The sequence below is a fragment of the Cryptomeria japonica genome, chromosome 5 (genome assembly GCF_030272615.1).
Source record: "Cryptomeria japonica chromosome 5, Sugi_1.0, whole genome shotgun sequence".
Taxonomy (NCBI): Eukaryota; Viridiplantae; Streptophyta; class Pinopsida; order Cupressales; family Cupressaceae; genus Cryptomeria; species Cryptomeria japonica.
Window position 1 is genome coordinate 600,266,426 of NC_081409.1, and position 14,481 is coordinate 600,280,906.

Genomic DNA, 14,481 nt, shown 5'->3' on the forward strand with positions numbered 1-14,481 from the left:
ATTGTTTTTTAGTTTTAAAAACTAAACTTCTTTAACTCTCATGTGGAGTTAATCATTTGACTCTGGTTTATTTATAACAAACTATCATAGCCTGCCGACTATTTATATTGTTTTAGAAGTCTTTTTAAAGGTCCGAAAAACTTTGATTTGAAGGAACAAACTTAATTTTCTTTGAATTTCAATGTAGACATTTCTGGTACATGAATGAAATGATATTTTGATATGATCTTCAAATCTATGTGTTTGAATGATAGAGAAATCTATGTTGGGATGTATGCTTATGTGCAGAATATTTTATTTCATTACCAGTTCTTTTTAAGTTTGTAAATTCATTGATCTTTTTTTTTTTTTAAATTGCTACATTGTTGTTTAAATGATTCTGATCCCCCTTGTCTTGTGAAGCATAAGCGAGTATTGAACAAAATTTATGCTACATTGATTATTCTTGGTGGAATAAGTTTTTATATTGAATGGATATGTGCAGGAGTAAAGTCTGTGAGATTTACATTCATTGATAATCATCTTGTTGGTAGTGGGCCAACGTCCCTAGCAAGGAATCATGACATGGTTTAATAGACTCCTGTGGATTCTATAAGTCTATTGGGTGTATCAGGCATTGATAGGCCAATCTTTTGGTGCAACGACAACCTATCTTGTAACAAGTGGTATCAGAGCTTGGTCACAGGTTCGAATCATGCAGGCCACGACGAGTGATGCTGGGAGGGGCATTGTTGGCAGTGGGCCAACATCCATCGTGATGATTCATGACATGGTTTAATAGCCTCCCGTGGATTCTATTAGTCTAGTGGTTGTATCGGGAATTGACAGGTCGATCTTTTGGTGCAATGAAAACCCTAGCTTGTAACACATCTTGTAGTGTTCTTTTGTGTTGACAAATGAATGTGAAAGCCTTTCTCGCTTTTTGGTGAAAAGTGTGTTTCTTTCAGAGTTATTTGCATAAAAAATCATTGAATATCTTACAAGGAGATGCACTCTTATGCAAAGGGTAAACCAAAACTTGGTTCACCCAACTCTTGGATCATTTGCTTTTTCATGAAGGGTATGCATGAGTCATCATTTTAAAATATATAAAGGAAAGGCAAATCTGTTAACCAACACTATTGAACCAAGTCACTTGCCTATTATTTTCCAGAAAGATTTCTTAAATATTAGGGCCAACCTAATTACATGTTTCATTTTCCTACATTGGTGAATGTAATATTTTAAGGCCAACCCGGACATGTTCCAGTGGATATAAATATGATGCTATGTAATCATTTGTAGAGGCAGAGGAAGTAGAACTGAGAATAAGGATTGAGATTCACATGTTGTGATCTGGTTGATTCTTAGAGTCTTGATTGGATTGTATCTACCTTGAAGTATGCATGTAACTAGTTAACTACCAGATGTTCTTGATGATAATGTGAAGATTGTTGGATGATTGCCGAAAGTTCTAAGGCTGTAATATGATATGTTTATGTGAATTTGTTATGTTTTCTTACTTCTTTTGTTGTGTCACTCTTGCTACATAAGCCGGTTGACTCTTTGGAGGGTTTTTACCAATTATGGCTGCATCAATTAGTTTTATAGTTGGTTATGGACCGGATAGTCGAAGAATCATTTGCAAACATTGAGACATTCCTTGAGGTGGACATATTGATGATTGGAGGCAGCTACGTGTGTGTTCAATAGATCGTCGAGGGGAGGCAATTGAAACCGGTATTTAGATCATCGAGTTGAGGAAGTTCACCGGAGTGGAAGAAGAGATGTCATTGAGGAGAACAAACCCCCAAAGGGTAGAACAGATGATGGAAGACTTCAAGAATAAATTGAGGAATGAAATCCGAAATGCTTTGCCTGGTTTGCAAAGAAACCCTGATTTTGAGGATAAATATGAGGAATTCGGTGAAGAGATTTTGGAAGCTGAACGACTGGAAGATGAGAGAGAGGAAATATTTCTACGAGTAGTGGTGCAAGCAAGTAAAATACATAAAGTTGAGGTTTATAAATTTTTTGAAACACTGAACCCGAAGGATTTGAACGATTGTATCGGAGAGTTCGAGGACTACTTTGAGTTTGAGGATGTCAAGGACCCATAGAGAGTTTAGTTGGAATAGACCAAGTTGAAAGGACATGCTTCCTTGTGGTGGAAAGAGTTGCAGAAAGATAGAGTGGAGAATGGTGAATTGAAGATCACCCAGTGGAGACAGATGGTTGCAAGGTTGAAGGCCAGGTTTATACTGGGAGACTATGAATTGGAGTTGTTCAAGAAGTTACAGAACCTGAAATGGAGAAACATGACTGTGAAGGAATATACTAAGGAATTCTATAAGGTGGTAACTAGATCTGTACATAGAGAGATAGATAGAGAAAAGGTGACGAGGTACATCAATGGGCTTTCTTTTAACATTTAAGATGAGATGAGTATGTTGAAGATTTCAATAGTTGAAGAAGCTTACCCGTATGCTTTGAAGGATGAGGAGAAGGTGAGAAGAAGACAACCGGATAAGGGAAAGGAGAAATTCAAGATGAATGATAGTATGAAGAAACTGATTGAAGAAAGAGGAGGCAAAACCTAAGTGGAGTAAAGAACCGAAGAATAAGACACCAAGGAAAGGTAGAAGGAGTACTGATAGAGAATTCCTTGGAAAATGATTCAAGTGTGGAGAAACTGGATATAAATTCTATGAATGTAAGTAAGGTCTGTCAAGAAGTTGTGTGGCAAGTGAAGAACTGAATGGTACCAGATCTGACTGTGCACTAGAACAAGGAGAATCCCTTATGTTCAGAAGAAAGGATGTTGGATCTACTTAGAGGAGGAGTCTTTTTTGGACAATATGCAAATAAGGTGGTAAGTGTTACAAGGTCATTGTAGATAGTGGAAGTACTGATAATTTAGTATCTAAGTATATGGTTGAGAAGCTCGGGTTGAAGAGGCTTGAACATCCCTGTCCTTATGAGGTAAGATGGTTACAAGATGATCAAAAGGTAGAGATAAAGGAGCAGTGTTGGCTGAGTTTCAATATTGGGCCTTTTCGAGATGAAGTTTTATGTGATATTGTGTCAATGAATGTTTGTCATGTCTTGTTGGGAAAACCTTGGCACTATGAAAGAGGAGCTATTTATGACTATAGAAGAAACCTAGTTACTATTGAAAAGGATGGGTAGAAGTTCACAATGATTTCTTTGTAGGAATAATAGAATGAGGTGAAGAATCTGAGTACTAAGAAAAGTTGTAGGAAATCGGTGGTAGAGGTTATATTGAAAGGTTTGAAGGAAGTGGTGGTAGAGGTTATACTGGAAGGTTTGACAGAACTGGTTGCAGAGATTATATCAGAGGTTTTGAAGAAAGGTCTAATAGAACTAGTTGCAGAGATTATATCAGAGGATGACATGAGTTGGCAGAAGGATTTGACAGATGAGTCTGATGGACAGATGGAACCGGATGATTGGGAGTTGATGGTAACAAACCAGATAAAGTCTTGTGGCAGAACCAAATCAGAATTGCAGAAACAAAGGCAATGTGCAGATTTGAAGCAAAGAAGGAGAAACAAAGATAGTCATAGGTTAGAGAAGTCGGTTGAAGCACCAGGAGAGATAGAACGAAGATTGGCAAATAAAAAAGATGTTTGGATCAGAAATGAGCATGAGATCTTCATTCTGAATCCTTTTAGATGTTCATGAGTTACCTCTCATGGAACATCTTTTTCTACCTAGGTTGTCTGATGCAGGAGCATCCCCAGTCGATGAGAAATCTTGCATCAACTAAAAACATTTCCTTTCTTGTTTAGTTCTTTGTGCAATTTCAATGTTCTTACTATAGACACCTAAAATTAATATTTAATTAATTTAAGCTTGTCAACATAATAAATTGACTTAATTGTGTTATCCTTATTCTTCTCAGTATTAATTAAATCTAATTTAATTAATTCTATCACTATTGTCCAATAATTAATTTATCAAATAAATTAATTATTCCCCTATTATTCTAAAGTCCCTTCCAATAATTATTTCCCCTAAACCCACTCAGTTAATTAATTCTAATTAATTAACCTAGTCATGTGATTCCTACAAATCACTTTTCCTAATCCCACTCAACCTAATTAATCCTTCTAGAATATCTCATAATCGTGCTTATCATTATCCCTCGATTTTTAATTCCCACTCATGTCACATCAACATTGAGTCTCTCAAACAAATTCAAATTTCTTTGAATCCCTCAATGCATCCTTATTTTGGAATTTTTAATTCATGTTTGAAATTCAAATTTATCCCCCCTTTTCCAAAGGAATTTCATATTCCTATTTATTTTTCCAAGGCACCCTTGATCCATGCGTTCTATCTCAAATCAATCTCAACCCTCCATAAGGAAATCAATCTTGGCCCTCCATTGGCCTCCTCCAATCTATAAATTGGAGCCTCTTCTCCTCACAAATCATCAACGTTTTCTATGGCATTCTTATGCTTCTCTTTTCTTCTCTCATCCTCTTGTAATCATCCCTCTATCATGTCCTCATAATCCTCCATTATCAAATCCTTCTATCCATCATCCAAACCCAATCCAATAATCCATTAATCTTGTTGAGCAAAGGAGATCAATCCACATCCAAATCAAGCAAGGAGCACATCAAGTGGAGCATCAAGGGTGCATCCTCATCATCCACTTCATCAATCTCAATCTGAAGGAGAAGGTAAAATAGTAAGGTATAAATGATCTTTTGATGTTTTAGTGTTTTCTTGTTTATTTCATTGTGTTTTTGATCATTTAGCATCTTATCCCATTTTACCCTCTTCACTTACCGGTATGTACCGGTAGTTGTTTGTTCTTCACGGCAGATCTTGTGTGCAGTTTCCTAGTGGTTTCATGTGGTTGATTCATGATTTCTAGTTCATTTGGGTTCTTCTCTTCTCAGTTATTGCTTTTGGTTGGCTATTTCTGGGTTTCGGGGACAGTTCTTGTGCTTACCGGTTGGTTTTCCTTCACTACCAGAATGATTCTTGGCATGTGGATCCATCTTGGGTCTTGTCCGATGTTCTTTGGCATGTGGCTGACCTTCCTGCTGAACTGCATCACTTGGTTGTTATTTTTTGGAAAGATTTCTTAAATCTTAGGGCCAACCTAATTACATGTTTCATTTTCCTGCATTGGTGAATGTAATCTTTTAAGGCCGACCCGAATATGTTTTGGTGGATATAAATATGATGTTATGTAATCATTTATGGAGGCAGAGGAAGTAGAATTGAGAATAAGGATTGAGATTCACATGTTGTGATCCAGTTGATTCTTAGAGTCCCGATTGGATTTTATTTGGCTTGAAGCCTGCATGTAACCAGTTAACTACCAGATGTTCTTGATGATAATGTGAAGAATGCCAGATGATTGCTAGAAGTTATAAGGTTGTAATTTGATATGTTTATGTGATTTTTTTATGGATTGAGATTCACATGTTGTGATCTGGTTGATTCTTAGAGTCCCGATTGGATTTTATTTGGCTTGAAGCCTGCATGTAACCAGTTAACTACCAGATGTTCTTGATGATAATGTGAAGAATGCCAGATGATTGCTAGAAGTTATAAGGTTGTAATTTGATATGTTTATGTGATTTTTTTATGTTTTCTTTATGCTTTCATCATGTCACTCTTGTTGCATAAGTCGGTTGACTCTTTGGAGGGGTTTTACCAGTTATGACTGCATCATGCTGTCATTGATGTCAACACTGTATCCCAATTGGAGACTATCCTGGTTGGATCTATCCTGGCTAGTCTTGGTGATCATTGTGGTTTTGGTTGTGATTCTGATCCGGTATGATCAGACCTTTGGAATCGGTTTGGATTCTTATTTTGATGGTTATTTACTTGCTATATTCTAGTGGCTTCATAGTTTGGGTATCACATTAAATGATACTTCCAGTTACCAGTTTGTTCTTGCTTTACCAGCTAGCTTTCGCCTTTACTGGCTTCTAGTGTTCCCGATTAGCTTTACCGGTATGTTGCTTTGGTGACTTGGTCAATGGATTTTGGGTCTGGCTTATGGAATTAGTTTCTTTCATGCTATTGGTTCTTCTTGATCATATTCTGAGCATTTGGTGAGTTTTATTTGAATGTCGTGCTATTATACTGGTCCTACTTGGATCTGGTTAGACTTTCATTGAGGGTTTCTACCGGCAAGTGAAGCATGTTGGATCTTGGTCTTAGCGGAATCCCCGAGGCATATAATTGTTTGGTTACTTTATTTAGGTCCATGTTATGTAATGTAAATCATAATATTGGTCCGGTGGTATCATATGATGTAATTTTGTAATTATGGGTTTAGGGTTTAGTTGGCCTTGTCAATAAGGTTGATGATCTATATCTATAGGTGACTTGTTTATGTAATTCATATGGACATGCGGTGGTTATGGTTGGTTAAGTCTGCATTATCAGATAAAGGATTAAGTGTGAATAAATTCATATCATTTAGGTGAACGTTGGAAAGGTTTTGTATCACAGAGCAAACATCGACGCTTAACCAGAACTGTATCATGCATTAGTAGATGCTACTTTCATAGTTCATTATTTTCTAGATTGTAGTCTAATGATTTTGTAAGTCTATGAGACTTCCCTTTGTGATGAGTAGTGCACTCTAGGTTATTGGTCTTTCTGTGCAGACCCCATTGTAATTATTCACAATACTACTACAAAGTATTCATTTGATTGTGGGTAGGGTTTCCCACCATGGTTTTTCCCTTTCCAAGTTTTCCACGTCAAAATATTGGTGTTATGTGTGTTGTACTTTCATGTTATATTCTTCATTGGGTTGTGCTTTGGTCTAAGGTTTATAATCGAATTGATTGATGTTATTGTTAGTAAACTGGTTCACCCCCCCTCCCTTCTCAATTTACTGCCGATATCAGTGCATTCCAACAACTTGTACTACTATCTTTTAGCACACAAATACTTCAATGCTCAAATAGTTCTCACACAAATCGCATGTTCTAGATACTAATGCATTAGTGTTCTGTAAGAAGGATTTAAATTTCATAATTTTGAGCAAGAAAAGACATAAATTTTAGAAATATTATTTGATTATACCCATTTCATAGCTTACAACCTACATAGATATATGTATATTCAATTTTAAAGGTACTAAAAGAGACAAAAGATTTATAACTTATAGGAAAATTGCATGAACATTCATTAGTTATCATATTGTATGCAATAAGATAGCCCCTGAGAAGGTAGGTACTAAAGTTTATTACTAAAAAATGGTGTATTATAGTAGTACATACAGTCTGAAGTGAATAATATTTCCTTGAAAGGGTAAGAAAATTACATGTTTTCAATATAAAATTACTAGTTTTGAGTTGTAGTGGAAAGAAATTATGCTGGAAGCACTTCTAAAAATTACAACACTACCAAAAATAATATAAAAACCAAGAAAAAATAAGTATAGGCATCCCATTTTTCTTTTCCCATAATAGAGAGCATATAAGACAACATCTACCAAAGGAAATCAATTACAAAATACTAATTGCATTTAGTTGGGCACCTAGGAGGAGCTCTTAATGAAGTGTTTTCAATTATTTGATTGTTTTCCAACTTGATATGTTGTTGAATTGACTCCTAAATCTCTACATAATGTTGTAAATGCTCCTAGATGCCTAGATGATCCTTAAACTAAGTCAAAAGTTCCTCAAACTACCCCTATCTTCTCATTTAGCTCCTATATTCTTGATTTATATTCGCAATATGCTCAACTACCTTTGTAAGATCATAGGACACATATTTTATATGATTTTGAAGCTAAAACCTCCTAGGAGCCATATAAGAAGAAAATGATTCATTTAAGGCTTTCAAACCTACCTCAAAATGGTCTTTAATGTAATAAAACTATCCCTTGAATAAATTTGATAGCTTTGAAAGTATTTTGTGCAAATTAGATTGTCAAGAAAATGCCAAAAGTTTGGAATTAGATCCACTAAGTATGCCTTTATTGTATAATCCCATTTTTTTTTTTCTTTCATTACATTCACTAAGCCCAAGTTCATTAAAGAACAATCATTTATTCCTCTTCACTATCCATTGTGTCTTTCATGCTTATGTTCATAGGTCACCCTTTGCTTTCAAAGGTTTGTCACAACCTTCTCATTTTTTTGAAAATTGGATCCTAAGGCTATAAATGAAAACTAAGATCTCAAATATCCATTGCATATCATTAGAAACATAAATAGGTTCATCTACAATTCTTATAGGAAAGATAAACACTGAGGTTTATATGATTCCTTTTTTTTGCGGTTAAATTGGGATTGTGAAAATCTGTTTGAATGAAGTAGTCTAAATGATAAAAAAAATGACAACTTTGAATAGTAGTAGTGAAATACATAATTGGAAACCAACATAGTAGCTTAGATCTAGAAAGATGAGATAGATAGGAACCTACACATGCAATCTACGCTTGAAAATGTTAGACATGGTTGAAGGTTGCCTAATTTGAGGGTGTATAAATAAATAGTAAGTTCCAAATTTAAAATTAGGGGTCCTATAGATCTATCTCTCCAGAAATGAGCCAAAAAGTGTAAGCCATAGTTCAAGGACACTCTAGAATAGGTGTTTCTAGCTATTCAAAATCTAAGATCATTTGTGACTAGTTTTTCTACACGCCTATAGTGCTCTCTACTATTGGATTTGAACTTACACACATAAAAATAGGAAAAGTGTTGTGTTGTATAGGGGATTGCCTAATTCGAACTCCGTGTTGGTGTTCCCACCTCCACTACAACAATGATTGATTATAAGGGTGCTTATTCTTAGAAAAGGATAGATGCTAGAAACCTTGATGAAAATAGTTGAATTGATAATTGCTACATGTCTTAGATATGAAACCCTTGGCTTGAAGTCTCAAATAAGGATTAATGTTTCTTGAATTTTATTAATGCATACCTTCATCATCGAAGAACACATTATTATTGGTCATTATTGTTGAAACTTGAATTCTTGACTCCTTGATTACAAGTATATAGAATTGCCTCACTTGTGCTCAATATGAATGTAACAAGAAGACTTAGATCATATAGAGTTTGAATGAGAGAGGGATTTGTATCTATATGCGACCACCTTTTTGAATTTAATTTTCAAGGAAGGCCAATATCGAGGAGAAATTTTTTATGACTTACAAAGCTAACATTTGTAATTCAAACTTTGTGACTTGTTGGGTGAAAATTTTGTAAACTAATGAAGGTTCAAAAAATGTGAGTTTCACTACAGTACATGAGATAATACTTCTTAGAAGGAAAAGTACAATCTCTCCTAATTATAAGGGAAGGATACCCCTCTCTACTGCAATTACTATCTATTCTAAATCTATCTACTAACTTTACACTAATCCATGATGATACAACAACTTAGTTCTATTCTTTCAGAAAAAGTTTCCGTGAAGGAGAAAAGTTCTTCATTGCTTCTCTTTCTAAAAATGACCTTAGGGACGAGTCTTTTGTATGCAAAATAGCTCAAAGTTTCTTTGAAATACTTAAGTCCTATCAACCACTGTAACCCCAAATATGTATATATTGCTACCTCAAAGAATTTCAAATATATTGAAAGACTTTTTACTCTAACAAGATAACTCAATAAAGCACAAAGACTTTATCTTATCATCCCCTAAATACACTTTTATGGATACTAAGAAAAAGCTCAAAGACTTCACACTATTATTGATACCAATTTTCTACTCTAAAAATTTCAAAGTAACAAGTGTTGTATGAACTCATGTTAATCCTCAATATTTTGTAGCAACAACAATGCAAAACTTAGATCTTTCAAGAACATATAACACAAATGACATAAGAACATCTATATTATACTCAAGATTGATTCCAACAAAAAGTTTGAAATCCAAACTTGTCTTCTCTTCGATTAAGCTTGCAAATTAACAATATGAACACAAAGCATCACTTTTATTTTCACTTTGGAAGAGTTTTGTTGTATAAAATAATAATGGAAAAAGATCCTTATTACAAAGAAAAACCTCCTATATATAGAAGAGGGATGATGCATAAAACTAGGAAATGCTACAACTAATTATGACTAAGTCAAAAATAGATTCCAATTGGACTTAGTATACAAAATGGCACTTAAGGTGTCGATTGTGTTGGAATCCAAGAACACTGAGAGGGGGGAGGGGTGAATCAATGTTCTACTGGTAAATGAATTTATGAACTTATTGCTTACGAATCAGTTAATAGAAAAAAAATTAAAGTGCATAAGCCAAACAACACATAAAGCAATACCATAACACTAGTATTTTTACGTGGAAAACCCTGTAAAGGGAAAAACCATGGTGGGGTTGATACCCACAATATCTATATACTTGATCAAGGTATATAAATATTACATAGAGAGAATTGCACATGTAATCAGGCTCACTGCATAGAGCTCACTTCTCAAACAAAAGTCTCACTGACTTACACAACATTACACAATGATTAAAAATAGAAATGAACTCAAATAGTGCATTTGACCATGCCAGATAAGTTTTGGTTTAAACTCTATCAACCTCCTCTGAACCGGTTTACTGATACTTTGTTTTGCTCTATTTTGCTACCGGTTGGGACTGTACACGTGAAACTATGCACAAAACCTTTCACTCCCTGACCAAATTGCATACCATCAATCTCTAATTGATTCACTTCCAAAATCACATCACAACCATAATCGAAACATGATGATTCCATCGCTAAATGATCTTTCCTTAAATACCCTTTTAACTTTTTCAATATTTTGGCCTCATAATGAAAATAATTATGTCAGTTTTTGGATCATAACATGTATTGCATATTATCCCGATGATCATGTATGATGTCAGTCCACATGCTACCATAAATTCTTCAAGTGATTTTACCAGGATCCCAAAATATATTAACCGGGTCCTAAATATACATTACCGGTACAAAGACTAACTGATTAACAAGAATTAAAAAAATTGTGTGTATGGGGTTCACCCCACAACGTGATGGTAAAGTCACAAACCCTGAAATGGGGAGGTCCAATGTTTGACTCGCACCACCATAGATGAGTCAACTTAGCCCCAAGCAAGGATGGAGTGATAAGGAGGTCGCGCTTCATGGGTGCAGAGATAAGGAGGAACCATGATTGGTGGAGTGATTAGGAGGTTTTCGCTCGTGACTGTGGAGGGATAAGGGAGATGGTCATTGCTGGAGAGATGAGGAGGAGGAGATGACTGCTAATAGAACTAATGCTTAGAGCTGTTAATACCTCAGATATGTAAGGCAGGGATGAGGCCCCTCAGTTTGTGGCCTCACCTGGTGATTGGAATAGGCTAAAAATCCATGTCACCAATCAAAAATAAAAAAAAGAAGTGTGTGTATAACGGTTGGCCTAATCTATACAAAATGATAAGAGAATGAATCCGGATGAGAAATACCAACACATGAAGATGAGTTTCCATCAATGACAACCCTAAATGTAATTCACCTTACTAGATGAGTGTCAATTTACGACAATCTCTCCCTTTGGCATTGATGGCAACACTCATGTGAAAAATGATATCATCTCTGAGTCTTCTCCCCCTGACCTATACATCCATGCATCTATATACCTCTGGTATTCTCCCCCAATCATATACATTCATTTTTCACTATACTCCTCCCCCTTTGGCATTAATGACAAAGAGGGGTGCCCACCAAAAATGCTATACAGATATACATACCAGTTCCTATACATGTTTCAAAATGTCAGCATACGAAGTCTTTAAAAATGAAAAATAAGTGTCTCATCCCTACTTAAGAGAATCAAGAATGGAGTTGAATCCATTCAAGAGACTGACATAATATTGAATGTCTTGGGATTTTGTGGGATCTTCTTGCTGTATATTAGATATACACTGTTTTATGACATAGCAAGTTATCGAGCCAGGGACCAATAAAATTTTGGAGCTCTGTAGTTCTCCTTATTATGCGGTCCCTTTCCTTCTCCAACCTCAAAATCTAATCCATGATCGCCAAAACTGGGTCATCTACAGAACTAGTTAAGTTTACTACCAAATTATAAGAATTAGAGATCCGAATCAAGTTATCTTTATAATCCAAAATTTGCTTGTATATGTGAGTAGTAAGCTTGGAAAGATCTATACAAGTCTTATAAACCTTTCCACATTCTTCTAATGCTGCATCAATGGACTGTAAGCATGTTTGAATCTTAGCTTTCTCAGATGAAATCATCTGCAAAATTGTCTATTTCTGGCCCTCAACAAATTTATTCTTAGCCTCAGTTATAGAAATATTAACCAAAGAATCATATTGCTTAGGAATAAATTCAATTATCTCCTAAAATTTACTAGATGAGCTTGCGCTCTCTTTTTCCTGGAATCCAATATAAGCCAGTTCAAAACCTCAAAGGTGTTCTATATCAATTCTCTATCTTTAGAGTCTTCTTGAGCCAATAGCTATGTTGCCTTAGCTTGAAGTGATGCAGTGGCCAAAAATTTCTCTATCGGTGACATCATATGATAAGGCTTTTCAAAAATGAAAGAAAATTGTGGCATTTTCCCTTTGGCTAAGGATGATGTGAAATTTCCAAACTGGAAGGGATGTCTATCACTGTCTGTTTTCCTGTGTCAGTTGATGATTTATCCTCTGTAGCCTTTACCTCATGTGCACCAGTGGCTTCGCCACTTGGTGCCTCACTCTGTTTAGGTGCATCCTCAGAAACCTTATCTTCAGAATCTTTATCCTTTACAACATCTGCATCTATGTCCTGAACATTTTCTTCCGGAGGATTCTGTGTCTCCTCAATTTGAAAATTGGACTTAGTAGCCAATGGAGTGCTAAATGATGGATTTGTATCCACATTATTCTCATCTATTATTACTAGTTCCTTGTCCCCTAGTAATTGAATATTTTATGACTGTACAAAACTGGGACTCAACTCATATCCAAGACTTGAAAGAATTCTGACTCCTATATCTATAGTCTCCTTACGGATTTCTTCAAATTTCTCTAGCATCAAGTTATTAATCCCATGTTTAGGATTGAATTATATTGAACCTGTCTTATTAATTAAATATGCAATCTTTGGTGAAGTTATTGATGGACAAAGATTAACTAATTTTGTCTCTTTTATTTGTCGGTCCAAAGTTTGTGCATGCAATTTTCTGACCTCTAGCTTATCATACAACTCCTTAGGCAAAATTATTTCTAACTCAATCAAAGTCCAGCTAAAAGAATCAAGATATAAAACAATTGCCTCCTCTAGTTGCTTCTTGTCATTATCATCAAAATCATCATAGAATGTAGAAATGTTATCCAAATTACCATAATTAATAATTTGATCAATAATGTCTTGAGCATCTAACTTATTCTTACCAGTTCTTTTTTTTGCTTCCAGTTTAGATTGCTCATCTACCTTAGGCTTCTGCTTATGTACAATTATGATTTTAGGAGTCTTCTGGGGAGGCTCCTTCTTTGGTTGTTTCTTTTGTTCACCCTTCTTTTCTCTCACAACCCTTGCAAAAACACCTTTCCTCTTCAGAGCTTGTTTGATCTCTTCATTAGATTCAGTATCCTCTGAAGAAATAGTCCTATATTGCCTAGTCGGTTTATGTTTCCTCTTCATTGATTCCTTCAGCTTGGGGCTGGTAGGCTCATCAGATGGTGCTTCTAGTTGTTTTGATGATTCCATAGAAACTTGGACCACATTAGGAGTGGCCTGAGCTGCCTTCTTCACTTCTCTCTCCTCCTTCCTTTTCTGCTTCATCTCTTCCTTCCTCTGGGCTTCAAGGATTTTAACTTTATGTTCAATTTTAGCCCTGTCATGACCGTCACTAATTAACGTCTCAGCTGCAACCCTTGTCATTTTCTTTCTTATGGCAGGTGCAACTTTTTTTGATGAGCCTTTAATCCCTTCTCCTGAGCTATGCCAATTTTTTCTTCTTTCTCATCAATTGGAGATTTCAGTAAATGTTGTGCATAAGCATCTAGTGTGGCTTCATCCACTTCATAACCCATCAGCATGATCCAAACTATTCTAGGCTAGACTTCCTCAATCATACATTCATCTTTATTAACCATAAAATAGATAGTGTCCTTATATTTTTCTACAATTTCCTTTGGAATTCTAGCTCTATTCTTCATTTCTTCTTGGAAAGTTTTAAAAAATGCCCATAGATTAGCCTTATATAGCTTATCACCTTGCTGATCTAATAATTGTGTTATTTGGGTAGCTACTATTCTATCAAAAGTCCATTGAATTTTCCCATAACTGAGAACCATATTCAGAAAATAAAATGCAAAACACATGATAAAAGAACCATAGCGAAATGTATTCTTCTTGTCTTTCTTTATCTTCTAGAGATTGGTCATTAACTCCTTGAACATTACACTGCACAATTCATACTGTGCATCCTCCTTAACCATCTGATGGGCAATGAGTATGGAGGTTTCAGAGATAGAGTTCAGCCAGTTAGATTGATAAAATTTATAACCAATC